Source organism: Microtus pennsylvanicus, chromosome 5, assembly GCF_037038515.1.
Source record: "Microtus pennsylvanicus isolate mMicPen1 chromosome 5, mMicPen1.hap1, whole genome shotgun sequence".
Lineage (NCBI taxonomy): Eukaryota > Metazoa > Chordata > Mammalia > Rodentia > Cricetidae > Microtus > Microtus pennsylvanicus.
This window is the reverse complement of record NC_134583.1, coordinates 76,331,080-76,357,180: the sequence shown is the minus strand read 5'-3', so window position 1 is coordinate 76,357,180 and position 26,101 is coordinate 76,331,080. Positions and strand designations below refer to the sequence as shown.

Genomic DNA, 26,101 nt, shown 5'->3' with positions numbered 1-26,101 from the left:
TAGTGTAACTAAAACCAAGGCATCACGGTCTGGTTCTGAGAGCCTCTGTCCCCTGCAATGCGACCTAGGCGAGCCCAACCACTGAGGGCCTCGTGCAAACTTCCGAGCCTCTGGCGCTCTGCCCTTCACTTGCAGCAGGGTGAAGAAGCTGGGATGTTGGCTCGAGATATCAATGTCTGTTGGTGCTGGCAGACTCTCCACTGCCTGGAATAGTGTGGTTGCCTCAAAAAGAAAGCAGAACCAGCTTCCCATTCAGGCCAGTACTCTTCTAAATTAGCACTTTGACGTGCGGCTTCCAAATGGCTAGAAAAGTCCTCAGAAAAGTCAATCCCCTGAGAGCTGGGAGGAAAGCACGTCGGGTACAACCCTGTTTCGGGGGCAGCTGGCCCAGTGGCATTGTAATGGCTCTACTAGGGACACGTGACATTTGTCCCATGCAGGAGGGCTGCTTGTCGGGTTTAGTCTCCCGCTGATGTAAAGGAAAGGTTGTCCACCCAGAAGCCTTAGCACATCGCCATCTAGGAAGCTCCAGGCCTCTCTCTCAGCACCAGAGGGCCCCTGTGAAGACCTCCCTTTGCAGCCTTCCTCCCCGAAGCTGGCAAAGGTTATAGAGACATGCAGGAATCCCTCCATCCAGTGAGTTCTGAGCAAGTACATTGAGGCTGTGTTCAAGGGTGTGTCTATGTCTCTTGTACTGAATTATCACTTCTGCATGAGGCTGGTAGGCAAGCTCACCTATGGCTGTGCCTTCCCTGGGGCATTTGAGCATCTTTGGAAGGCAATGATACCTTCCAACAGGACTCTTAGAGCTCACAGGTGACTCGGTTTTGCTTTCCCCGTGGTCCCTGATGAAGCCAAGAGACAGCAGACAGCATAGCTTTTAGAAAATAATTTCAATTCATAAATTCCACAGCCAGCCCCCCTCCCTCCACCATGGAGTATCAAGGATTCTATCATTCCAAATCCCAGAGAATAAACTCAGATGTTGAAGCTAAGTTGTACTTACTGGGGGAGTAACAACCCTATCAGTTCATTTTAGACAGAAACAGCGGCCACATGATTTGGTCCCAGAGACACACTCCTATACTCAGGGCCAATCAACAAGGCCTTTGGGCTGAAGGGACAGTGACAAAGAAGAGAGGGGGTAGCCTGACTCTTAATGGGCATGTGGATGCTTCTTGCTATTGTCTTCTAGGTTTGTTGTTCAGTTGTCTCGCTATAGTGAAGGTGGGCTATCACCATTCTGAACATTTCTATCTATCATCCCGGGTGTAAGTATGGACCTTACTCTTCTCCTTTTTGCCTTCATTAAATTACCAGGGAATTAACGTTTGGGGAAGCACGCGCAAGGTCTTTAAGTGGGATTCGAGGACAAAGGAGTGGCCATCCTTCAAAAAGCATTATCTAAGCCATCTTATCTGTGTCAGAGACTGAAAACAAATTAGACAGACCTATGTGTTCAGTCTCACTTATCTGGACCTGCTCACAAAAACTCAGGATAAGCAGGGACTAGAGGTCTGCTATGGATCTGGCTCTAATTTACCAAGGCCATATGCACTGGGTCTCCACAGGAACTAGAGGCTATAGCGCTTGGACAAGCGAAGGCTGAGGTCTGAAAGGGAATCAGGGTGGCCAAAAAATCTAAGAACTGATATTCCTGCATAGAGCAGCTCCCCTGCCCCCAGCCTAAGAAAGGCTGATGCTTGGGAAAGTCTTGGGAAAGCCTTGTGTGGAAAGTCTTGGGAAAGCCTTGACCTTGAGGCGAGGCTAGCCTGGCAGCCTCACCCTGGAATCACTGAGAACTGGCAGATGGAAGGCTTCACCAACATGGCTCCCAAGCAAGCACCAGAAGCACCTAGATGTCTAGATGTCTGGCCATGAAGAAATGCTACCGCTGCTGTGACCCATCCCACACTGGCTCAGGAGGGCGAATAATCTCCAGCCGTATTATTAACAAGCACAGACTGCTGATGCTGACCCCCAGGAAAATGTGCATCACTGAAAAGCTTAGGGGACTCAGCTCACAGAAAGGGGAAAACCTATAAAACAACATGCTCCAACCACGTACATAGGTATACTAGAAGCAAAAGGAAGTCAGGGTGGGTAGTGAACCCCAAACCTGGAGAGGCACCAAAGCAGAAAGAGGGAGCGGAATACCTCAGGAATCCAGAAGAGCCACATGGGACTGTCAATACTTTTCAGGCCATTAATACATACTATGTGTATTTTTCTTGCGTGCGTGGTCTTATTTTGACTTACAAATAAAAAAACTAGCCAACAGTGAAGATGAACATGAATGATCAGTTGGAATAAGGTCCAAATCTCCACACAAGGAAAGCTTGTCACCCTACATGCTGAGCGTAGCCAAAGGATCACCACTTCCCTAAGCATGTTCCTCAGATCACTGACCGTGATGGGTGTGCCAGCCAGCCTTCCATCACTATGACAACACACCTGACACAGCTTGATGTGGTGGCACACACCTATAATCCTGACACTTGGGAGATGGAGGCAGGAGGATCCTTTCCAGAGCTGGACGCCAGTCTGGGACACAGGCAGAAAAAACAGGTACAGGAGGACAGCTGTCAATACTCTGCGGACACCCAAAAGGATAAAGGAGGGGTAGGATCAGGGGGCAGAAAGGATTTGATGTTTTATATCCAATACTATGGTATTCTTACTCATTAAAAAGTGTGTATTACTGCTCAATATTTTAATTAGGGGAGAATTTTCTTTTCATGTGGAAAGAAGTGAATATAAGAAGCTGGGAAGCATCATTGCATGAGGCAGGAAGTCAGTAAACAAGCAAGAGAGATACTGCCCATCCTCTGTGGTGAAGAAAGGAAAACAGGATGGGAAGAAATGTTGACCAAACATGCCAACTTTCTGAGCACCTCTAAGTCCTTGAGGAAAAAGCCTCTATCACGGAAAGGCATAAGTCCGAATTTGGTAAATTCATCCTTCATTGCAGGAAAGTCTGAAGAAGTATTTAGAAGATTCCTAAAGGAGACAACTGCTTTTGAATTGATAAGCCCTGAGAACAACAGAGGCTCAACCCTCACAGGTGACTGGATAGCTGAGGAGCTGCTGAGGGAAAGGAGGTGAGGCCTGGAGTGGGAAGCATGGTTCTCCAGAGTAGCCGGCTGCAGCGGGGATGAAAGGCTGCTCACGTCAAAGGAGACATGCTTTCAAAACCTGTAGGGGTTCTACCACCAGACTGTATGTTCACCCAAGCACATACAAACTAACGTGTAAAAATCGAAGGCAACTGCATGGCAGTTTGGTATTGGTTTGCTTCTAAATATTTCCTTTCTTTTTTCTTTCCTTTTTTTGGTTTGAGAGAGACATGACTCTTGAAATAATTTAACATTCTTTACATTACTGAATTCTATCTCACAGACAGCTCTAAGGAATCCATGAGACAGAATGACAGAATGAAGAGTTTCACTTCCCTGAGAAAATTACTCTCAGATTCTTTGGAAAACACACACACACACACACACACACACACACACACACACACACAAAATGTGCACAGACAACAAACTTGTATAAGCACTTACAATAGCTAGCTTTAAAAGCCAAGTGAGATAAAACTGAACCACAATTACAAATACTGGCTTTGAGTAGCATGGAAATACAGATGCCTTGATACATAAGATGTGGTCACATCTTGATCCCCCCACCACAAAGCATAAACTGACATAAATTCCCTACATGCAGCATGCTCACACCATGTTTAGTCATATAGTGCAGAGTACAGAGATACTTCCTTGGAGAGTAAGGGATTTTCTGAAAACTGGGCTTGTTACAAGAAAAGACAGCCATATGTTTATACTTTGGGCAATGTCCAAAATTCAAAAATTCAGGTCTAGCTTCTACGGAATTGCGTATGAGTTTCCCAACGTCGAAATGGCTAGCCTACCATAGCTGGCGGATAGGTGCATACTCCACCAGGAACATTCCTTTTACACAGAAATAAAACTGGGTTAGACAAAGTACTTTTATTTACAGACTCTAATAGCAGAAGTGACGCTGGATGGAAGAGGAGCCCCTGGGCAGTGTGTCAGGACACAGACCAGGCGGTACAGACAGGGATAGGTTTCCCATACAGTGGGGGGAAGACGGTGTGAGGAAAAGTGAGAATCTGAAATCAGTGGAGTATTCCAGGGAGGGTGCAGGTGCCCATCTGGGGACAGACAGACAGCGGGAGGGCCTACCCCACTGCCTTTCCTTTTTTTCCCAAATGAGCCCATTCCTGTCATTGTGTTTTTAAAAGAAAATTATGGTATCAGGATTTTTCTTATTTGACCAATTATCTAATCTATAATTTCTTACTATAGAAAAATCAATGCCTTCAAAATTCAATACTATTAAAGGCTGCTAAATGTCAGAGACAAATTTGACAAGAATTAAAAGCCCAAAGACTGTCTATTTTCTCTCAGGGGTACCTAGAGCTCAGAGTTAGAAACTTAAGTCTAATCCCCAAATTCTCAAACGTGGTATGCTGTCAGGTAGAGAAGAAAACAAAGTGCCTGGCAGGACTACCAAGGTCAGTTAAATGCCCAAAGAGGAGAATTCTCTCCAGATGCCCGAGGGTTTGATACACCAAACCCCAGAACTTTCTTTTGGGAAGTACTTAGGCGAGCGTTATACAGAGACAAAAGACACAGAAACACCATCCACCTACCAAGACACCCTTGGCTCCCCAGCCCTTTCCACAGTCCAGGTCTCTCCAGGCCATCCTTAAAGGGCAGAGATCTGGCCGCTGGCATGTTGTTAGAGGTCTGCCCTTCCAGCTAATGCCTGCAAATCAGTAATACTGTAATGCACACTCACCGCGAAGAGGGTACATCTCCAGTGCAGTGTCCTAGAGAAAAATAAGCCAATGACAAGGCTGGCGTGGCGGGGTCAGCAGGTAAAAGCACTTAACCTGGCTATCTGAGTTCAGTCCTCAGCACCCACCTAATGGAAGGTGAGAAAAGGTCCAAAAACTGTCCTCTGACCCCCACCCACATGCTGTGGCCTGCATGCCGCTCCTCCATAAATATAAAAATATCAGACGATGGATTAAAAGAAAATAAGGCAAAAGTCAAATGGATAGGGTGATGTAACATTCTTAAGTCATTAGGTTACTTGTCACATATTTAGAGACGAGTATCCAAAGCTTTAATTATATTTTAAAGAAATTTGTAATGCGTAGAGAGGGAATTTGTAGGAGGCAGGAAATTTCAGGAGGCTGTATGATCTTAGGAGGTGAGGAGAGGAAGAGAGAGAAAGGATGAGATGGGGAAGAATGAACTTCCAAAGTCATCCTGCTCAAACTTCTACCAGCCAAGGCATCAGCCAATAGGGGACAACTAAGGACTCGACCTGGCCTGGGGACCATGGTCATGGCCGATGGCAACCAAGAAGCAGTTTAGATGCAGAGGAGAGGCCAGACAGGAGAACTGAAAATCCATAAATCAGAGCTACGGGAGAAAGAAACTTTCCTGGCCAGCTCCCGACAGAGAGACAAGCCTTGGTTCTCTGGGAACTACCTCCTGACATTCAGAGGGAGAACCCGCTTATGACTCCACTGTCATCAAACTGCAACCAGAACTACATTTCCACGAGAAATTCTCAGTCATCAGTCCCTTTACAGCCCCTTAATGCCGCATGTCACACGCTAGCCTCTCCAAGACTTGAGTGGGAGTCATTTGCAGAGCCAAGCAGGGGCCATTCTTTCCAAGCTGAGCACAGGGGCCACCTTTCATGGCACAAATGACGCCTACGGCTGGTGCTGATGGCAGCTGAATGAGGTCTTTATAGGAGTTTCCATAGGTAATGGCGCAATAACCACCAAATTTAAGACTACATAAAAAATTTCATTCTCTCAGCAAGGAAACCAAGAAACTGAGAGAAGAAACCTTTTCCTTTCTTTCCTGATTGAAAAAAACCAAGACAGAGAGACTGGCAGTGAATCGTAATGGTGCAGAGTGTCGACAGAGAGAGGTTTATAACCAATTCTAGTGACACAACTGTGTTCGGGGTTTCCCTAGGCAACGCTTAGCATCCTCGGAGGATCAGAAGGACAAGAACTGCAGGCTGTGGCAGATCTGCCAAGGTGAGTGAAAACTAAAGAAAGGGTCACAGAGGCTCTTTGCTGAATTTGCAAGTTCAAGGGGTCTACACATCTAGATAGGGTGCGACTGGAAGTTAGTGTGCACACACTTTGGAATCGCCCCCCCCGCCCCAAATCCCTGGGAGGCTTGTGCTGTTCACATCTTTGTAGGAAATGCTTATTTTTTCAGCTTGATGATGTCAATCACTTTTTTTTGTACTTTTATTCCTTATCTACTTTCCCAATCCATCATTTAAAAATTGGAGGGGTAAGGGAAAAAGGGGACTTGGTGATGCTCCCGCCCTCGTAGCACCCATCTCCTGGGTAGTACCACGACACCGTGGCTCAGCATTTTGATTCTGATCATAGAAGACAGATGGACCTTAACCCTCATGCATACGTTCTGGAATCACCAGGCAAGGATAGGTACATATTCTACTCTCTGTTTACATGCTCCTAGAGTCCTCCAGCCAGCCCCAGCCCTCTGTTCAGTCTTCATTCTTGAAAGAGACTGTTCATTGTACAATGACCCCAGACTTTGCTCTCTGTGCTCCAACATGCCCCCCTCCCCGCACACTTGGATTTTCACTCAAGAACCCCAAAGGCAAGCTCAGGTTCTAGCCTATACAAGTTAAGCCTTCAGAGTCATCCTGGAAATCTCTGTGCAAGGATCATAAAACCTGCTCTTAAAGGGACCACTCACTGTCTGAAAGAGGAAAATAGCAAAGAATAATCCTGGGAATCCAAACAGATTTTAGATGAGATAAAACGGCAAGCACTTGGGTTAGACACACTTGGGAAAATGCAGCATAGGGAGGTACGTCCTCACAGCAAGGTAAGCAGAAAGCCTTCACCTTAGTATGTCAGCGCTCTACAGAGAGTGGGCTGACTTTAATGTATGGTGAAGTTAAATAGAATTAATGGTAGCAACACAGAAATACTGCCATATATTAAGTTTATTTCATATCCCTAGGGGACACTACAAAGCACTAACAGATGACAGAGTGTGGAAAAATTCCAAAGTGGGGTGAAAACACTCAAAGTTGCCTGGGGAAGTCACAGAGCACCATGTCACATTGGGGGCATGGTTTGAAATATATTGGTTGGGCAGACATCTCAGTGGGTAAAAGCAGTTGGTAAACAACTGGAAGGATCTGAGCTTGAACCTCCAGAACCCACATAAAGTCAGGCACTACAACCTACAGTTATAATTCCAATCCTTGATGGGGAAGAAGAAAGATAGAGACAGGAGGATCCACAGAATGGGCTGCAACCCTAGTGTACATAACAAAAACAAAAACAACACAACAACAACAAACAAGGCAGAGGTTAGGACTGACACCCAATGCTATTCTATGGTCTCTACGTTCCAGTTGTGGCAAAGGAATACCTACATTCATAAATGACTCACGTGCATGCACACAAACTAATACAAGGTCGGGGGATCACAGCCTTCTGGAAAAACACTCATGTCTGTACTATTAAACATAACATTAAAAAGCACATTTGATTGATTATTGATCTTACTCTAGTGAAGAATAGGAAGCTTGTGCTTAATAATTTTTCATATGGTTACAAGAAACAATTATAGAAACTTAACTATTTATCTCTATTGTTTAGAAATGATCAACACAAAAAAATCCATATATCATATCCATCATGATAATAGCTCCCATATTAAAAGCCTACAGCCAAGACAGTACATTTGACTGTGTGAAACATTTAAACAAATCAGCCAGAGATGGAAAGCCAATATTAACAGTATTGTCTAGTGTTCCGGAGGAGCAAACACCCTCAGCACACACAGATCTCCTTACAGGGATGGCTGTACTTCGTCTCTAAGAGGCACACCATTTACCAAACAGAAAAGCACAACTCTGCTGCTTCTCACTGAAAAAGATTTCAGAGGCTGGACAAATAGCCCAGTAGTTAGGAGTGCTTACTGCTCTTTCAGAAGACCAGGGTTCAGATCCCTGCACCCACAGCAGGCAGCTCTAAGGGATCTGATGGCCTCTTTTGGCCCCCGAGAGTATTTGCAGGTACATGATTCATAAAAACTTGCAGAAGTCCTCTATCTCTCTCTCCCTCCCTCTTTCCGTCCCTCTCTCTCCCTCTCTCAGGCACACACAAAATCAATATTTCAAAAAATTCCCCCCTTTGTAGTTGTCACTTTGTTTTGTTTTCCCTAAAATCCTGAGTTTTGAGGTATGAAAATTACCCAAATACTAACAGATGAATGTCTCCATGAACACACACACACACACACACACACACACACACACACACACACACACATCTGACACCAGAAACAATCCTTGACAGAATACACTGTTCTACTGCCCAAATATCAAATGAATTGGATTTAGCCTAGAGTGCAATGCAATGAGAAACAAACGAGGGAAAACGCCAAATCCTTTAAATCTTTCTTAAAATTGGGGCTCCATACATGGTACCAGAAATGGATCAAACAACTCATGCTACAAATCGGGCTGGGAGCTCAAAAAGTGTGTCTATGCACTAAGTCTCGCCTCTTTTTCTGGTCCTGCAGACATTTTATAAAAGATTCTCTTCTCTCCCCCCACCCCCGTGTATGCCTACATGCGCGCCTGCACAAATCTTTTCAGGTGCTCATGGAGGTCAGAAGTAGATGCTGGATCCCTTGGAGCTGGAGTTACAGATGGCTGTAAATTGCCCAGTTGCCGCGGCCACCACTGTCCCGGTACGGGCCACAACCTGTCACGTTCAGCCTCGACCCGCAAGGATGACGCAACACCCAGTGCTCTTCTTGCAGCAGTTTTATTCAGGACTTTATTCACAGCAATCTTTCTCCTTCTCTCTCTCTCTCTCTCTCTCTCTCTCTCTATCTCTCTCTCTCTCTCTCTCTCTCTCTCTCTCTCTCTCTCTCTCTCTCTCTCTCTCTCTCTCTCTCTCTCTCTCTCTCTCTATTTCCCTCTCTCCTCGGGCAAACCTCTCCCAGCCCTTAAAAAGGCACAGGCCGCCAACCCCGGATTGCCAGGCGGGCACTGCCCATAGGTTCACGCATATGCAAGAAGCTGACAATCATTGCGTGATCAGGCCTTAGCCATAACAGGAGTCAGGTCTTAGCCAATATTAAGAGCTGATTATCAGGTGTGGCTCCACGCAGCTCTCTATAGTTCCATCAGGTGTGGCTCTCTACACCCAGTGTGAGTGCTGGGAACCTATCCTGGGCCTTCTGCAAGAGCAGCAAGCACTCTTAATCAACGAGCCCTCACACCAGCCCCATAAAGAAAGTTTTATTGGAATTCAAACACAACTCACCTTTTTTTTAAAAAAAAATATTTTCTTTCTTTCTTTCTTTCTTTCTTTCTTTCTTTCTTTCTTTCTTTCTTTCTTTCTTTCTTTTATTCTTTTGAGACAATCTCTCTGTATATCCCTGGCTTTCCTGAAGCTCACTTGTAAACCAGGCTCACTTGGAACTCAGAGATTTACCTATCTCCTGAGTTCTGGGATTAAAGGCAAATGCCACCATGTTTTGTTTTTAAAATGTGTTTTCTGTAACTGTTCTGCTTCGTCAGCAGAGACAGGTTTTCATAACAGAGATGCGATGGCCCAAAAAGTCTTAGGATATTCTAATTAATGTTTAAGGACAAGTTTGCGACACCTTTTACAAAGGATTCTTTTGAGCACTCCTTAGGGAATGCTCATACTCATCTCAAAATATATGAGAAATGACCAAGTCTTTAATATGTGCAAGAATGCCAGATGGTCTCTTTCCCTGGGGGAAAATCACAGGATTTTCCAGTCTTCTGAAAGGGCCACAGGTTCATTAGGGCCCATCCATGTTCATCTGGCAGACCAGGACAGCAAACATGACCATGCCTGGCTACAAAGTGAATGGCTTTATCTGATATTTCTATAGATGATTCTGAGTCCTTTCTGCTCCCTGGGAAGAGTTTCTGTGTAAGAGTCTTGACTTTTTCCTTGTGCACTGACACACCTGAGCTTGCTCTCCAACTAGCACCTGGTGCTGGTAACCTTTAACCTAGTTTCATAATGAAGGCGGACTAACGGGCTGGCCTCAGAGATTGCCAGAAGTATAAGGTGCAAAGAACAGAGTAGCATATATAGGAATAGCATAAGGAAGACTGGGGGATAAGGAAGGTGTAGCTCTTATTTCCCCCAGACAAGGCCCAGACATTGCTAACAATGAATGAGAGGAGGAGCGGCACCTCACAAACTGGCCTATACTTCTGAGACTAGAACCTTCGACTTCCAAACTTGCAAATATATCCAGAAGACATCACTAAGTCTATTAGGTACCATGTATTAACAATCTCCAACTTTGCAAAACACTAGAAAGCGGTGCAGACAAGGAATCTTCCTTGTGCTAAGCAACCTGTTCTTCAGTTTTCAGGCCCCATTAACAGTGCCTGGCTCAGGAGATTGCTGGGGAACAAGGCTCTCTCTCTGCATGCCTGGAGGAGAAAGAGCACTTCCTCTAGGAGACATATGTTCTACCAGGTATAGCCAGCCTTTCCACACTGGGAAACCAGAGTGCCGTTACAAAGTTCATATTCATAAACGGCACAATAGTATTGTCTTTAAAACTTACACTATTTAAAGTATGTTTACACTTTGGTGTTGAGCAGCATTAATGGTTACCCTCAGCCAAAAGCTGTTCTGCTCGGCGCTCAGGCTGGATACATTTGGCCAACCTCTGCCACTCGCTCCACCAGATGAGGCGCTGAACCAGCACACAGCGCAGCCAAGCTCGGCTCCCATCTGCTCACCAGAGATCCTTATTAGCTGTGCTCTACAATATCAAACCGAATTGAAGCAGTTTGCCTACAGCAAGGATAGGGGAGCATGGAAGCCAGAAGCTTGCATCCTAGAGCTTAGCCAGGCAGTTGGAGGACAGTTCTTCTAGCCATACTGGTGTCAGCAGCAGAGAAAGTTCCAGAACCCCAAACTCTTCATTAACACCCAGAGACCAAAAAGGAAAGAGGCAGTAAAATGAATCCGCAAGTGGAGGAGCTGGCTTCTTCACTATTTCCATGGTGTGAATGAGTCAGAAGTCTTATTTTAAGGGATTTGGAAGCATCGCCAACAATTTCATGTGACAATATTTACTCCACTGGGAAGGAGAGGGGAAGGTGTCATTAAAGTTAATTGTTTCATTTTCATACTTGGATGCAGGGAAACGAAATAAATTTCAATAGAACTTCAGGGCCTAACATTATAGCCCAAGATATATAATGAAAGAGTGATTTTATGTTTTCTCATGCTCATCAAGTAGAAGCAGATAATGCATATTCAAATGAGGAGAGCCTTGAGCTCAGGACTGCCCAGAAGATCTCATCACTTATAAACATGGCGAGTTGAGGGAGCCCCCAGTGGCCACTGAGAAGAACAACATCCATTTCAGCCTCCTGACTCGTCCCTCCCCGCTTCCTCGTTTATTTATAAACTGCTTAGCCTTAAGAAATTATTTTCGGTGGCCAATAAATTCTAAAACCAAACTTAGGAATTCATACTGAAAACACTCTCAGAATGAATTTGGATTTCCTGCTATCCTTACAGTGAACAAGCGGCTGTATATAAATGCAGACAGACACACACACACACACACACACACACATATACATCTATATACATGTGTATATCATACACTATAAAGCACACTGACTTTCAGGTTTCTTTGTTTAATCTAGGCAAATATATAGCCAATGGGTGCCAAAAGACAAGGCCTCTATTTCCTTCCTTCCTTCCTTCCTTCCTTCCTTCCTTCCTTCCTTCCTTCCTTCCTTCTCTCCAGGTGGGGGGGTTTGGCAGATCCCACTGCAATTTCCTTGCAGCAAAGGGCTGTGACAGCCGCGAAAAAGGGGTTCAGAATCATATTCTACCTATTCACGCTTTAAATTATTGACACTCGCTATTAACAAATAAAGAATGGTAGGCGCCATTTACGAACACATTCCCATTCACATTGAATCCTGGGAGTAAAGCTGAACATAAAATGTGTTCATAGAAACGTTTGATGGGCACTTTAGATTAAAGGCACACGGGAGCCAGCAGAAGAGCACAGAAAAGTGAGGTCTAGACACATGCTCCTTGGAGTGTGACACGCCCACAGCTCCCACAACCTGGATTAGCTGCAGGAAGACATCCCTGGTCCACAGTGTAGCAGGATGATAGTAAAGACCTGCTCACCTAATCCCCAAGAGTTCATAACAATTTTTAAAAAATGTTAATAAAGAAAATGGAACTAAAAATCTGTGTGTGGCCTTATAGATCACCAAATATAAATAAATATTTACAAAAACATTCGTACTGTTCCAATGTTGACTTTGGCATTTAAAAACAAAAGCCTTGTCTTCCCTCACTCGGGGAGCCACACTCCTTAGTAAACACAACATCCAAAGTCAGGTAATCAATTCCTAAACCCAAATTAGCAAAATAATTTACTACATTGAGTATAAAAATGTCAAGGGTGGGTAATTAGAATTATATGCACAGCAAGCTTCTGGAGGAGGAGGAGGAAGAGGAGGAGCAGGAGAAAGCAGAGCAGCAGGAGGAGGTGCCGCTCAAATTAGCTAGGCTCAGGGATGAAAGCAGGCGGGGATTCGGGATCATCAGTAAAGGCCACAATAACATAACTTTATTACACATGGCACGGAAATTATTTTTAAGAAAAACTCTGTGGTGTAGACAGAGTATGTATGATGTGATGGATCATTTTAATAACTGTCATTCAATGAAGCCAATGTGTGTTCATGTCACTGAAATCACATGGGTGAAGCAGAGTGCTGCCCAATACAATAGGATCCTGGTCTGCTGTTGTTTCTATGCCTGGTTTCATTCCAAAGTACAAATGACGGGTACCACAAGGGGAGGATGTCTAGCTAAGGAAGGAAAAGAAAACCTGTCCAGACTCTTACCAGCCTACAGTGGAGAGCACAGCAGAGGCAAAAGATCTGACTGGGGTCCAAGTGTGTTCCACTAGAGCACTGGGCTGTTCCCATGAGGGTCTGGAGCAGTGTGGTTCACTCCAGGGTAAAGGTCTCTGGTATTCCTTAGGGCAGGTAAAAACCCTAAGGGGATTACAATGGATACAGACAGCCCTCACTCTTGAACGATGCTCAGTCCAAGTCAAGGTACACTAACTTACCATATATATTCTACAGCAATGTCAAGGGCAGATAAAAATAAGTTATTGAGCAAAGCAGGTTGGCAATCTGTAAGACCTGCATTTGAGTCTAGGCTCCAGCACTTGCTAGCTGTGTGACCTTGGAGAAACTGCTTACCTTTTCTGATTAACATCTGTGGAAAGTTAATTTCTATCTATTTCAAAGCCTTCTCATGAGGGCAAAAGCAGAGAATACAGGAAGTATCAGGGCACAGTAGGCTGCAAGCTCACAATCAGAGTAGAGCATCATATAGATCTAGTTCAAAGCACCTAAAGAAGCAAGCCAAGTGAACAGGAGATTCCTATTGTCTTCTTCCCCATTCTCCTAGTGCCTCCTGCATGTCTGGGAAGGCTGGGGACAAACAAGGACAAACTAGGAAACCCCTATGCCAGATGGTGCAAGACAGGTGCCACCCTGCCCTACTCTGACCTCAGGCCTCCCTGCAATGCCCCAAGCCTCTGTCCAAGGACAGACCTCAGAATGGGGAGCAGGGGACAATGGTACACAGGGAGGACTGGAAGACACACACTGAAATTTGAAAGCAATTTTTTTTATCCCTTTTTGACCCAGTTGTGATTAAAGGTGGCATCGTTGGCCTGGGCAGATATGCTGCTTTGTGGAAGCTGAGCTTCGGCAGGCTCAGAGAGCTGGCAGAGACAACAATAGTAACAAAAACTGAGAATGGCCCTGTAGCCAGCCACCTCTGAAGTGAAAGGCTTGCTCCTCAGATTAGACAAGGACGGTGAGGAAACCCCGTTGCTATCATAGCACAGGCTGAACAGACTAAAGTCAGCCAAATAGCTCCTGCATACCTGCTTCCTTGGTGAGTCCTGCGGGGACAGGGAGTAGGGTGGGTGGTCCAGAGGAATCCTGGGGTCATTTGGTTGTTTTGAGGCAGAGTCTCATTCTGTAGCCCCGCGTGCCTTGAACTCCTGACTCAGCCTCCAGATAGCTGGAATTACAATCATGAACCTCCGTGGCCAGCTGCCTGTGGGCCTGACGGGAGCCCAGCACATGTCGGCTTGGGAGAGTGCCAGGATCATGCCCAATGCATCCTTCCTCTGCGAGCACAGCTGCTGCAGTTGTTAAAGGAAGGCTAGAGCCACTAACATCCTCTTTAAAAGGGAAAACATCTCATTTCCTTTAGAAAGTTCTATTTGCAGTGATTAGTTTAGAAAACCTGGGATTTTAACCAGTCTTCAGGATGTTCAGCTTTCCCCAAACTAATTAGATTAGCAGCCGATAAAGCCTCCCTAGTCTCTCATCCTGGAAGGAAAAGATGGGGTAAGGGAGCATCTGAAGGGTGGACAAAGTGGCTCCCCTCCAGGAGGATAAGATTTAGTGACCAAGACAACAGGCCATTACAGGTAGAGAGCTTGCCAGAGATGGAGGCTCAGGCAAGACACAAGTCCAGAAGGCAGGAGCTGGAGGACAAATGATGAGATTAAAGAGGGTGTTGCACTGGTCTCCTGAGCAATGCCTTATGAGCGCTGTGTCTGTCTTGTTCTCAAAAGTAGAGCCTGCATGTATACTGCTCCCACCCCACAGGGGCTCATCAGCGTGAGCTCCGTCTCCTCTGCGCACCTTCGGTTGACCGTGTTTGCAGCTGCAGCCTCTGAGCTGGAGGGGGTAAACTGCTCACCATAGACAGTCCCACCTTGGGTCACTGACAGCATTAAAGTAGGAAGTGGGAAAAACATTCCCCTGTGAGCTCTGTCTCAGGGGCATCTGAGAGTCAGGAGGACCGGGTTCAGTGGCAGCTTTCCTCAGAATGTTCTCACCTGCACCTAAGCATGCTGGGAGATCCTTTCCCTTTCCCTTGGGTTTTAGTTCCAGTGATGAAAGCTCATCTCGCCGATGAGTAAGCCCCTTCATTTTATAGAGATGTTATAAGTGTAATAAGGATGCAGTGACAACATTCGGACAAAATACATGTGACAAAAGAACACCTGGCAAACATGTGTGAATATATGTGAATGACTGTGCAAGGAGGCCCCAAGGCCGTGTCATTAGCCTCCAAAGGGAGCCATCAACTTCTACCAAGCACCAAAAAAAAAAAAATCTCTCTTGGAATCCACTTGAATGAATCTTGTGATACACACTCTTTTTCTGCCTTTATTTTTTAAAACATGTACAGGCAGGTCACCTGCACATACCTGTGTGTGCACTGTATGCATGCAGTACTCACAGAGGTCAGAAGAGGGCATCAGAGTCCCTGGACTAGAGTTACAGACAAATGTATATGGGTGCTGGGAATCAAATCCAGGCCCTTTGTAAGAGCAACTAGTGCTCATAACCACTGCTATCTCTCCAGGCAACTCGTGCTACACACTCTTAGTCGGCACGATGTTTCTGAAAGTCTTCTGGCCTCAGAAGGCAATCATTTTATAAGGGTTGTTTCTAGATAATATTGCACATTTTGCCAAGACCAATAAATTTCTACTCATTCCCTTCTTGGTAGATATGTAGGGTACTTTCAGTTTGGAATTAAAACTGCTCAAAAAATTCTGGAAAACAAGCCCCCAAGACACCCACACAAACACCATACACACAATGTGGTTTATCACACTATTGGCTTTGTTTTGTTTTTGAGACAGGGATCTTTGGTATTCCAGGCTTGCTTCCAACTTGCAACACAGCCAAGGATGAGCTTGAACATCTAATCCTTCTGTCTCCACCTCTCAAGCACTCAGTTTGCGGAGTACACCACACATCTGGTTTCTGCAGGCTGAGGGTGGAACCTAGGGCTGTTGTGCATGCTAACCAAGTCCTCTATCAACCAAGCTATATCTTCCGACCAACTAATTGGTTTGGAGTTTTAAGATGTGCACACTTCCAGGAAGTCAAAGAAACAGTCTCTATTTGGGTTAGATAGCATGGATTTCCTTGTAGTTTATTCTCTGGATGCCTCTGCCTGTGGGAAATCTCTTTTAAAATGGCCATTTTCCCCATTGCAAGACTACCTTTTGTAGTGAAATTCTGAAGCAAAATCTAAGAAACCAATTTATACCTAATTGATTCCTAAAATGAGTCCACTTTCTTTTTCTGCGGAAGCTGAACATAAGGGCTCATTATAAACCCTTAATATACACATCTGCTCTGTCCATGCAAAGACAATGATGCAAAGAGCATCTACGGGCAGCAAGAAGGCCAGAACTCCTTCCCCGCAGACAGCCCCTAATGCCAGCCTTGCTTTGAGGATAGGAGCATGATGGTGCAGCAACTTTTCCCACAAGAAATAAATTCATCCCTAGGCAAATGCCCAGTCACACATATTCTTATCATTATCTCAATTTCTGGTGGTGGACTTTATCATGCACTAGGTAAATGGGTTCATAAATTTTTTAAAAAAAGGTGCATCAGTGGCTTGTTGATTAGTGAGATGGAATTCATGACAAAAGCAAATATTGAGGAAGGATTTGTTTGGGCGTGGTCTAGAGGAACAGCCCATCATGTTGGGGAAGGTTGGGTGGCAGGAGGCTCTCAGGTAGCAGGAGTTACACGGAAGCAGATGTGCAGGGCTGGAGCGTCTCAGGGATGGGAAGCAAAATCAGCTAGAAACCCCAAGGACTACCCTCATCCCCGTCCCCCTGCAACCTATGTCCTCCAAAGAAGCTCCACCTGCCAAAGTGCCCACAATTTTCCCCAATATCATCAGCAGCTGGGGACCAAGTGAGCCCATGGAGAGGTATTTTCTATCTACACCAGGATAACAATAGCCTTAGCAACAGTTGATGTTATTGGCCAGCTGAAAAACTCAGAGTATCCCTAGACTCAACTAGAACGTCTTCCTCACATAAGTGAGGTTTCTAATCTGCCAATCATAGCATCTCATCTTTTCCTTCTCTAGGAGTACACTGTGGGGATCTTCACTGATACTGTACCTAGAGATACCTTCCAACCAGCTCCCAGCGCCACTGCGGCTCAACACTGACCTCCTCTGCACACATCTCTATCTGACTCTATTCATGGACCCCAAACCTTCAGTTTCCATGATCACTGGTGCCAACCCCACACCTCCTGGCAGCCTTAAAGTGACATAATTAAGAAACAGTAGATTTTAGCCAGGTGGTGGTGGTGTATGCCTTTAATCCCAGCACGTGGGAGGCAGAGGCAGGTGGATCTCTGTGAGTTCATGGCCAACCTAGTCTACAAGAGGTAGTTTCAGGACAGCTGAAACTATAATACATAGAAGCCCTATCTCGAAAAACCAAACAAAAGAAAAATAAAAAAAGAAGTAGATAAGCCGGGCGGTGGTGGCGCACGCCTTTAATCCCAGCACTCGGGAGGCAGAGGCAGGCGTGATCTCTGTGAGTTCGAGGCCAGCTTGGTCTAGAAGAGCTAGTTCCAGGACAGGAACCAAAAAGCTACGGAGAAACCCTGTCTCGAAAATCAAAAAAAAAAAAAAAAAAAAAAAGAAGTAGATGGTAGATGTTAATTTTATGGGTTTACAATAAGATTTGCAGGAAGCTTCCTGGACACTTGACAAAATTCCCAAAGGCCAGAGTTGCAAGATCAGATCTCTAAGGAGGCATGTCAGGCAGGAACCCTTGCCATCTGCTGTTACACAGCCCCATGTCCTACACGCACCCTTCTGGTCACCATCTGAGCAGCAGGCTATCTTCACGTTTACTGGGTCAGTTAGGGTTACTATTGCTGTGATGAAACACCATGACCAAAGGCGACTTGGGGAGGAAAGGGTTTATTCCACTCACAGGTCCACATCACAGCTCACCATCAAAAGCTGTGAGGGTGGGAACCTAAGCAGGGCAGGAACCTGGAGGCAGAAGCTGACACAGAGGCAGCGGAGGAGCACTGCTTTCTGGCTGTTTCTCATGGCTTGCTCTGCCTTCTTTCTAACAGAAACCAGAATGAGGAGCCCAGCAGTAACTCCACCCATAATGGGCTGGGTTCTCTTGCATCTACTGCAAATTCCGAAAACACCTGGCAGCTGATCTTACAAAGGCATTTCTGCAACTGAGGTTCCTTCCTTTCAATAACTCCAGTTTGTGTCAAGTTATCATAAAATCAGCCAGCCCACAGGCCCTTTCCCCCAACCAGATCCCAACACTCTCTTGGGCCTGAGAAGTATTGGGGCTATTAATCAGAACTGGGGGAAATCTAGATTCCAAGGGCCACTTTAAAGAGTGAGAGGGACATGGTCTAGAGTCCCCCAGGTTTGGAATTCCCTCCCTAACCACCAGAGCCTGCAGCTGGGTGCCCACAAAACCAGATACTTCAATGGAGATGGGGTAGGCACCCACCTGCAGATTCAGGGTCCTCCCTGATATCTAGCTGGGCCTGGTGGTACATTCTACAGAAACTTTCTCTTACCAAGATCATGGGTCTGTATCTCAAGGACTACTGAGAGAGACACATGGAAAGGGAAGATATTTTAGGATATTTTTCCTTCTAGAACATGTGGACACATGATTCTACATGGACAACACAGTATCTCATAGAAAGCCCTTTAAAAGAGCTGCGTCTATATATGGAGAAGGGAGCGAGTCTCTATCAGCACATTGCATGAGGATAGAGCAATGTGCAGCCCTGGAGTACTAAGATGGAATACAGGGATAAAAGAATATGTAGAAACAAGAAAGAGCCTGTCTCCTATCTGGCAAGGTGTGTGGTGGTGGTGTATGTGTGTGTGGGGGGGTGGTGGTGAGTAAGAGCAGTTCATATCTGAACCCATTCATGGGTCATTTCTTACCACCATGCTCTGCCCCTCTCTTGTAAACCATAGGGCTACTCTCAAGTATGTCCTAGGATTAGGTAGGGCTAGGAGACCTGCACCCAGGGATATGTAGTCCCAGTGCCTGCCACTCAACCCTGCTAGGCATCAGGGAGCCTGTAGCTGGAAGCTCACAAGACCAGACTGGTGGAGTCGGGGATAAGGGAGGAGAGCAGTGCCTTTGTTCATGAGAAATGTCTTCCCCAAGTGTAGTTAACTCTGATCAAAACAAACACAACTACCTCCTCCCACTGCCTCTGCAGAGAAAGGGAGACAGTGGGTCAAGGAGGTTCAGGCGAGGGGCAGTAAAAATGTCCCCATATGGTAAAAATGTCCCCAAATTATCAGCATGCAAGAGACCTGACGGGCAGGCAGGCAGACAAGCACTCTTGACTTTGTCCCCTAGACCACTAAGCAGGTTTGCCTTCCAGTTCTTATTTGAAGGGTGGATTCCTAGTTGATCACAGACATAGAAATGCAGAAGGGGAGCCCTAACCCCCAACCTCTCCAAAGACAGATCTGCAGGTGAGGGGGCAAGCGCCTGGCCCCCATGACCACTCCCACCTAGGGCTTTCACCACCCAGCAGGGGGAGGTTGGTTGAACACATCAAACCGGGTCTCCTGAAGGCAGCCTGCTCCAGATGGAGAAATCAAAAGGGCCCGGCGCCTGCCTGCAGGCTCCTGAGGTGGCTCCCGGGTAGACTCAACAAGTTCCAGGGGCCTCGCAGCGCCGCCTGCAGCCCAGAAACCCCAGGATGTGGCAGAGGAGCTCCGCGCGCAGGCGGCTGCCAGCGGCTGCTTTCAGCACCTCCTCCTTCTCCTCCTCCTGCCCGAGATCTGGCTCCGGCTGGAGGGGCTCCTCCACGCGCCGGGCCCCCGCCCCACGCACGCGGCCCGGCCCGCCCCCGCCCCACCCCCGCCCCATGGGCCCCGGGGCTCCGCCCGCCTCGGTGGCAGGCGAGCGCACAGGCTGCTGGCGCGCAGCTCCGGGCGCCCTCTCTTCAGTCCTCTGCCGACAGGCTCCACAGAGTGGCCAGGACCTGGAGCAGCGGCCAGGACTCCCTTCCCGCTCCCTCCACCTCCCCGCCCCCTCCGCCCGGCCCGACTCCCGGATCTCGCCGAAGACAATTGCAGTAAATGAGGACATCTGAGGAGCACGGAGCCGGGTGGCTGTGGCTGGCTTCGCCGCGCCGCGATCGGGCGAGCGCGCGGGCGTCCCCGGAGCCGGCCGAGCCACTGCCTCCCCGCGCGCGTCGCTGAGCAGGAGCCGGAGGGACTCGAGCTGCGGCGCGGGGGCCGGCCGGGCCGGGCGGGCCGGGCCCGTGGCAGTGGAGGGGGCGGGCGGCGAGCACGCAGCTGGCCAAGTCCCCGGAGCCGATCCTCCTTCGGCACGAGCCCGGCGATCTTTGCCGTGGATGCTCTGCCCCGTGTGCTCCGTGCCGCGCCAGGCTTGCCAGGGTCCGCGGCAAGACATGCCCGAGCCCGGCGCTGCACCGACCTCCACTTATCAGTAAGCAGCCAAAGGTAAGCGGAGCCCAATATACCCTCCCGCGCCCCGGAGCCCGCTGCACTTGACCGCGGGCAGATGGGTGCAGACCCTGACTCGTGCGCACGCACTCGCCCCTAAACCGGCTTTGCCTGGGTCCGGGACGGGAGGGTGTAGCCAAGAGCCGACCCGGTGGCAGGCAGTGGCAGGGGTGGGGGGCGAGGTTACGCAACTGCCTCTGGCAGGACCTGGTCGCCCAGGGGCATCTGGCAACTTTGGCGACAGCATGGGAGGAGCGGGAATGTGATGTCTGTTCTAGACAAACGCCACAGCCTTGTGAGCACAGGGCATCCTTAGCCAGGCAGAACTAGGCAGGAGGGGGTGGGGGCTCTGGGGAGGACCATCTCTCTGGAATGTTCGAGGTTCTGAAAGTATTATCCAAACTAAAGCGAACAGCCAAGTACAGTATAGCTGATTAACTTCAGGGAGATGGGGGGTATAAGTCTGAGCAGAGGGGCCCTGCCGCCTGCCGTTTAGCAGAGACCAAAGCAGGAGCGAAGGCAAAAATGCCCACGTGAAATGTTCGTCTCTCTTGCTTAACTGGTATTGGCACCTTCTCCGGGCTGCGGGCTGGGGTCTGCACCCGCTGAGCTTCTGCGTGTCTGGCATCCCATGTCTGACCTGCACAAGCGTGGGAAACCAACCTATGCTGCAGAACCTAGGGAGCTTAGTGAGGGCAGGAGAGAGGAGGGAACAAGGGCCAGACCCAAGCAGGGGCAGAGACTAGAGCCCAAAGTCAAGAATAAGACTCTGTATCTTGCTTGTTCATGCTCGGGGTTCCAGGCTAGTGTCTCCACTGCTTGAAAAAAGAGCCTCTCCCTGTGACCTCAACATTCTACTACCCTGAAAATATGCCACAAGGAGATGGAGCCAGTGATAAAGGGATGCCAGGAATGGGGGAGGAGAGGCACCCCTGGAGTAAATAACGGAGAAAATGGGTGCTTTTTACTCCCTGCAGACCAGGGCTCAGATCCCTTTCCCTCTCTTGGTGCAGGGCTGGGGCTGGGGGATTGGCTGCCCTCCGGGGCTCATGAGCTAGAAGCAGTAACAGAAGCAGTTTAATTTGACCTTGTCTGCATGGGTGCTGAAATTCTGCCGAAGCATCCCGAGGTGAAACTGGCAAGAGTGGGAAGGAACTTTGGGCAAGCCCTGCCTTGGCTAAGAATCTACAAGATCATTTCAGAGCACCAGGCATGGGCTAGCACCAGGTTGAGGTCAGCCGCGTGAAGGTTTTCCCTTGGAAAAATGACTTGATTGGGGGTTACTTTTTCACAACCTGACCAGGGCACAGTCAAGGTTACAGGACTAGGGGTTTGACTAAAAATGCCATTCAGATCATAAAACCTAGATCACCCCCCGCAATGAGAAGTTCATAAATAAAAAGGATACTGCCTCCTGAAGCTGATGGTAAAGGCTGATCAGCCAGTAATCATTCCACTCCGCAGAGGCGGAACATGCTGGGTTTTACTATTCATGGTGTGCTATTTCTTATATTCGCATCCTGTTGAATGTTACTTTTCAAAGTTCATATTTATCTTTGCAATATTTTTTTGCAAGCAAGATTAGCAAACGTGCACAAAACAACTCAAAGGAAAAAAAATGCAAGTCCTGCCATCTGCATACCTCACCGGTTATTAATAATTTACAGTCCGGGTTTACTACTTCCATGAGAGGGTACTGCCCTCCAGGACGTGTTTATCAGAACTGAATCTGGGAGGGAGCGAGCCCAGCATAGCTGTCACAATATTTGGCATAAATTATGTGAGCTATAGAGAGTTTTGTTTTCTTCATTAAATCCATCTTTCCATTAAAAGGTAGAGTGATTCAATTTAATTTTTTTTTATCTGCAAAGGTTCCTCTTAAAAGACAGGATGTCCTTGAAAAGCAAAGAATGTCTTAAAAGGACAACAGTTGCCATGATTTTCTGTTTTATTGTCGTGATTAAGACACTGGGGTTTTGACATAAATCAGGTCCATTATCACATTGAGAGACATAACTAGTGGTTACGACGCAGGCTAGTAAGACAAGCACTAGAAAGCTCTATGAAAATCTGCCCATCCCATTACCTCAGTTTACCACAGAGCTTCTCTGCTGCGGCTTATTTTGCCCCATGAAAGTAATTTTAGACTTTTGTCTTCCCCTTTGTAGACAAAATTTTAAGAACTACGTAAGTAAATGAAAGGCTTGTGCTGACAGATCTCCATCTCCAGAAAAGACCCCTGCACAGTAGAGTTCACAGAAAATAACGAGAAGGCTGGGACATACCAATCTATCCTAGCGAGAGGCCAGGTACTTATCCACATTGCTAGATGTTTGCATCCCTGTTTGTTCCATTGCACGGCTATCTGGTTGAGAGAGACAGATACCGAACTCCCTGGTAGAAGCAGATTACTTACGTTGGGTTCAGACAATAATGCTCAGAAATGATCGGAGGCATAGCACGGTACAGCAGTTCTGAGGACAGGCCTTGCCACGGAAGAGCAGTAACAAGAGTCACCAGAGGCTTTAATTCTAACACTCTAGACCAACCCAGCAGACACCTAAGCCAGAGATGCTTAGGTACTGCACCGATTATACAGAATGAAAGTGGTTCACATCCTCCTGGGAATGAAAGGCCATAGGACTTCCAGACACAAGAAGGACTGTTTTCCACAGAACCTTCGTAAATGTGATAGCCGGGTTCATCACCCCACCCTCTACTGTAGTTCCAGAGATCTGCATTCTTCAACCCCAGATTCGCTGACATAATTTATGATGAGGAACCTTCATGTTTGATTTTAATATTTCATAACATTATGGAGTGGCTTCAATATTTTAAAGCAGAATTTAGTATGAGCGATGTGACATGACAACACACACGTCTCCACGGTGTTCAGAGAAGCCTTTACCCAGGCTTAATCTCCCTTTATGTAAATATGGTAAAACATCATGACCTTTAATGAGTACACTTTTTACCTCGAGGATGGAATACAGATTTGTACGAGTTACAGTGGCCCTGGCAAATCACATAAACAAGTTGTCTGGATGATTTCACAAATTAGCAGTATGGCACACAAGGTCTGGGTTTGAACCTCTCAACCATGTCTGAGGATATAACCATTTCATTCCCTGAAGGTACAGAAGGCATGGTGGGGTCATGGAGGCAACCAAGACCCCGCCCTCAGATTAAGGAACATCAGAATGTCAGAGACATCTCCTGGTCATTCAGTCACCTGGGTCCTAAGCTATCAGGATTTGCAGCCTGAACTGGAGACTACTCATTCCCAGCTGGGCATGAGAGAAACATGAACTTGAATATGGAGAAAGTAGAAATAGGGGACAAGAAAGAGCTGTGTTTCCAAATTACCCCATAAACCTTGTGGATAGTATACTACTACTTCATGAGGATCTGGAAAGGATTCTCTCTGAAGTAATCATTTGGATATTGCTTTTGTAGAACAGGGAGCCGAGGATTTGAAGGATGGCATGTTCATGGGCATGTCCAGTGGCCACATCATTCTGGGATTGGGAAGGCTGAGAAAGAAAAGACGAGAGGCTTATCTGTGCAGGGTGTACAGTCACAGAAGTTCCACTATTTTAACAAATGAAGCAAAGAAACAACAACCAACAGTGATCCCAACAGCACGTCAAAAGGCTCCTCGTAGTTTGCATTGGAGTTACCATGGAAAATTCCAGTCCAGCCTTTGATAATCTAGCCTAGGGCATAAAAATGAAAGCAGTAAACTACAGACCAGGAGGGGTGAGAGAGAAAGCTGCAGAACGCTGAAAACGTAGCAAGCAGCTTTGCAAATGAAAGTTGATTTCTCTCCACTTCAGTGACCCGGAGAAGCAACAGGGCAGGCTGATGTTGCGGCCCTCGTGCCAGCAGCTGTGAAGAGGAAACTCTAAGGAACAGCAGGTCCATTGCTCACTTGGTATTCCTAGTCCATTCCAGCAAGTGACACAGGTCCCCTACGCATTGTTCTTGGAAGTATCCCGAAAGGGTCAACCGTCCTGCTGTAAAATCTCTTCCACGGGTTTTCAGTGGGTAGATTCTAGACAGCTCATAGCATCTGCAGCCTGCTTCATGAGATCTGCTTTTTTTTTTTCTAGTGCTTTTAGGAATCTTGGAAATTTACTGGCACTATAAAGACCTGACTTTTAGAAGGGAGTAGACATGGGCAAGGTAGACAGATAAGCAACAGGGGATTTCAAGACTGCAGGAAAGGCCTTCAAGGAATCTGGGACCGGCAGGAAGAGAAGAGGTGACTAGGATGTGGCAAACATGCAAAGACATCTAGACTCACAAGAGAGAATCAGGATGGACAGTTCTGGCGTGAGTGACGCCTTGACTGACTTCAAGTGTCAGGTTGAGAGAGGATCCTGGGCCCAGCACATAGACACCAGTGCTTACACCAACTGGGTGTTACAAGAAGAGTAAGAGACTAGCAAGGGAAGAACGAGGAGTGACATTTGGCAAAGGTTTGGGTTTTAGCATCACAGGGTGCTCGGACATGGTTTGAAGCCACTTTAAGAAGGACCCAGAAGGGCAAGACAGGCCTCCCAGGATGCTTTCAGCAAGAGTGTATATCACAACTAAGTGTTGGTATCTAGATAGAAACCAGAGAAAAGGAACCAGAGGCCAGCTGAGAAGGTAACGGGGGTGAGAACTGACTAGTGCCAAACATGGTTGGTAGCACTGGGGTTGGATAGAGAGGGGCCAGCTATGACAGATCTTTAACAGTGGAATCCTGTACCATGGCAACGGTAGAGGACTAACTGAAGTTCTACCCAGAGGTTGAGGAGCCAGCAGGAAAAAGGGGTGGTGATTCCCTGGAATTTGAGACTGGGTATTCAACTGGAAATACGACATGAAAAGGTGAGGGTTTTTGTTTGTTTGTTTGAAATCATTTCTCTTAACTCAAAGCATCAAAAGTACTTTCAAAAAGGGAGGAAAGGATGGATGGATGGACCTGAAGACTCACAACTCAAAGAGAGCCTTAAAGAAGAGACACTGTAGGATCTAGTAACAGGTGCTCAATGAATATTTAATCAGGCTATTAACAGTAAACCTAGTCAGTCATTTCACTGGAAATCTGGGGAATCCTGGCTGGAAGCAACTCTTCCTGTCTTTATTTATTTATTTATTTATTTTTTAAAAGAAGATAGTCTAACCATGCTGTGTTTAGAAAAGAAATGGCTAAAGGGCTGAGTTTCCTCTGCCCAGTTCACAATTGGGATCTTCTCTGCTAAAGTCCACTTGGGTAGGGACTGAGTTTTAAGGGAAGAATGTCTTTGAGCTGACTTACCTTGAGAAACAAACAAGAAGAAGAGCAAGCCTAACTGCCTGCTTTCACGTCCATGAAAGCTCTTGCACACAAGAACTGACATCCCAAGTTCAAGGGAATTTTCGCTAGAGTTCTCCCAGAGTTCACTGGGCCAAGCTATGACCCCCAGTGTCTGCCTCGGGACCTTTAACCTCACATCTCAGTTTGAGACTGTGACACCAACTTCCTTTCCTTCAGTACTGTCTGAAAAGTCTGTACAAGGATGGTACATGTCGATTCCT

The 26,101-nt window shown here is 46.9% G+C and overlaps 2 protein-coding genes across 4 annotated transcripts in view; one reads left to right on the top strand and one right to left on the bottom strand.

Moving 5' to 3' along the window:
• The window catches only part of Dock1 (dedicator of cytokinesis 1), a 496,042-nt gene that overhangs the window by 210,615 nt on the left and 259,326 nt on the right, over positions 1 to 26,101 (bottom strand). The gene's annotated exons all lie outside the window — the stretch shown is intronic.
• Insyn2a (inhibitory synaptic factor 2A) overlaps positions 20,391 to 26,101 on the top strand; it is a 55,129-nt gene continuing 49,418 nt past the window's right edge. For both annotated transcript variants that reach the window (XM_075972581.1, XM_075972579.1), the window contains exon 1: positions 20,391 to 20,530. The gene's annotated coding sequence lies outside the window, so the exon portion shown is untranslated. The remainder of the gene's footprint in view (positions 20,531 to 26,101) is intronic.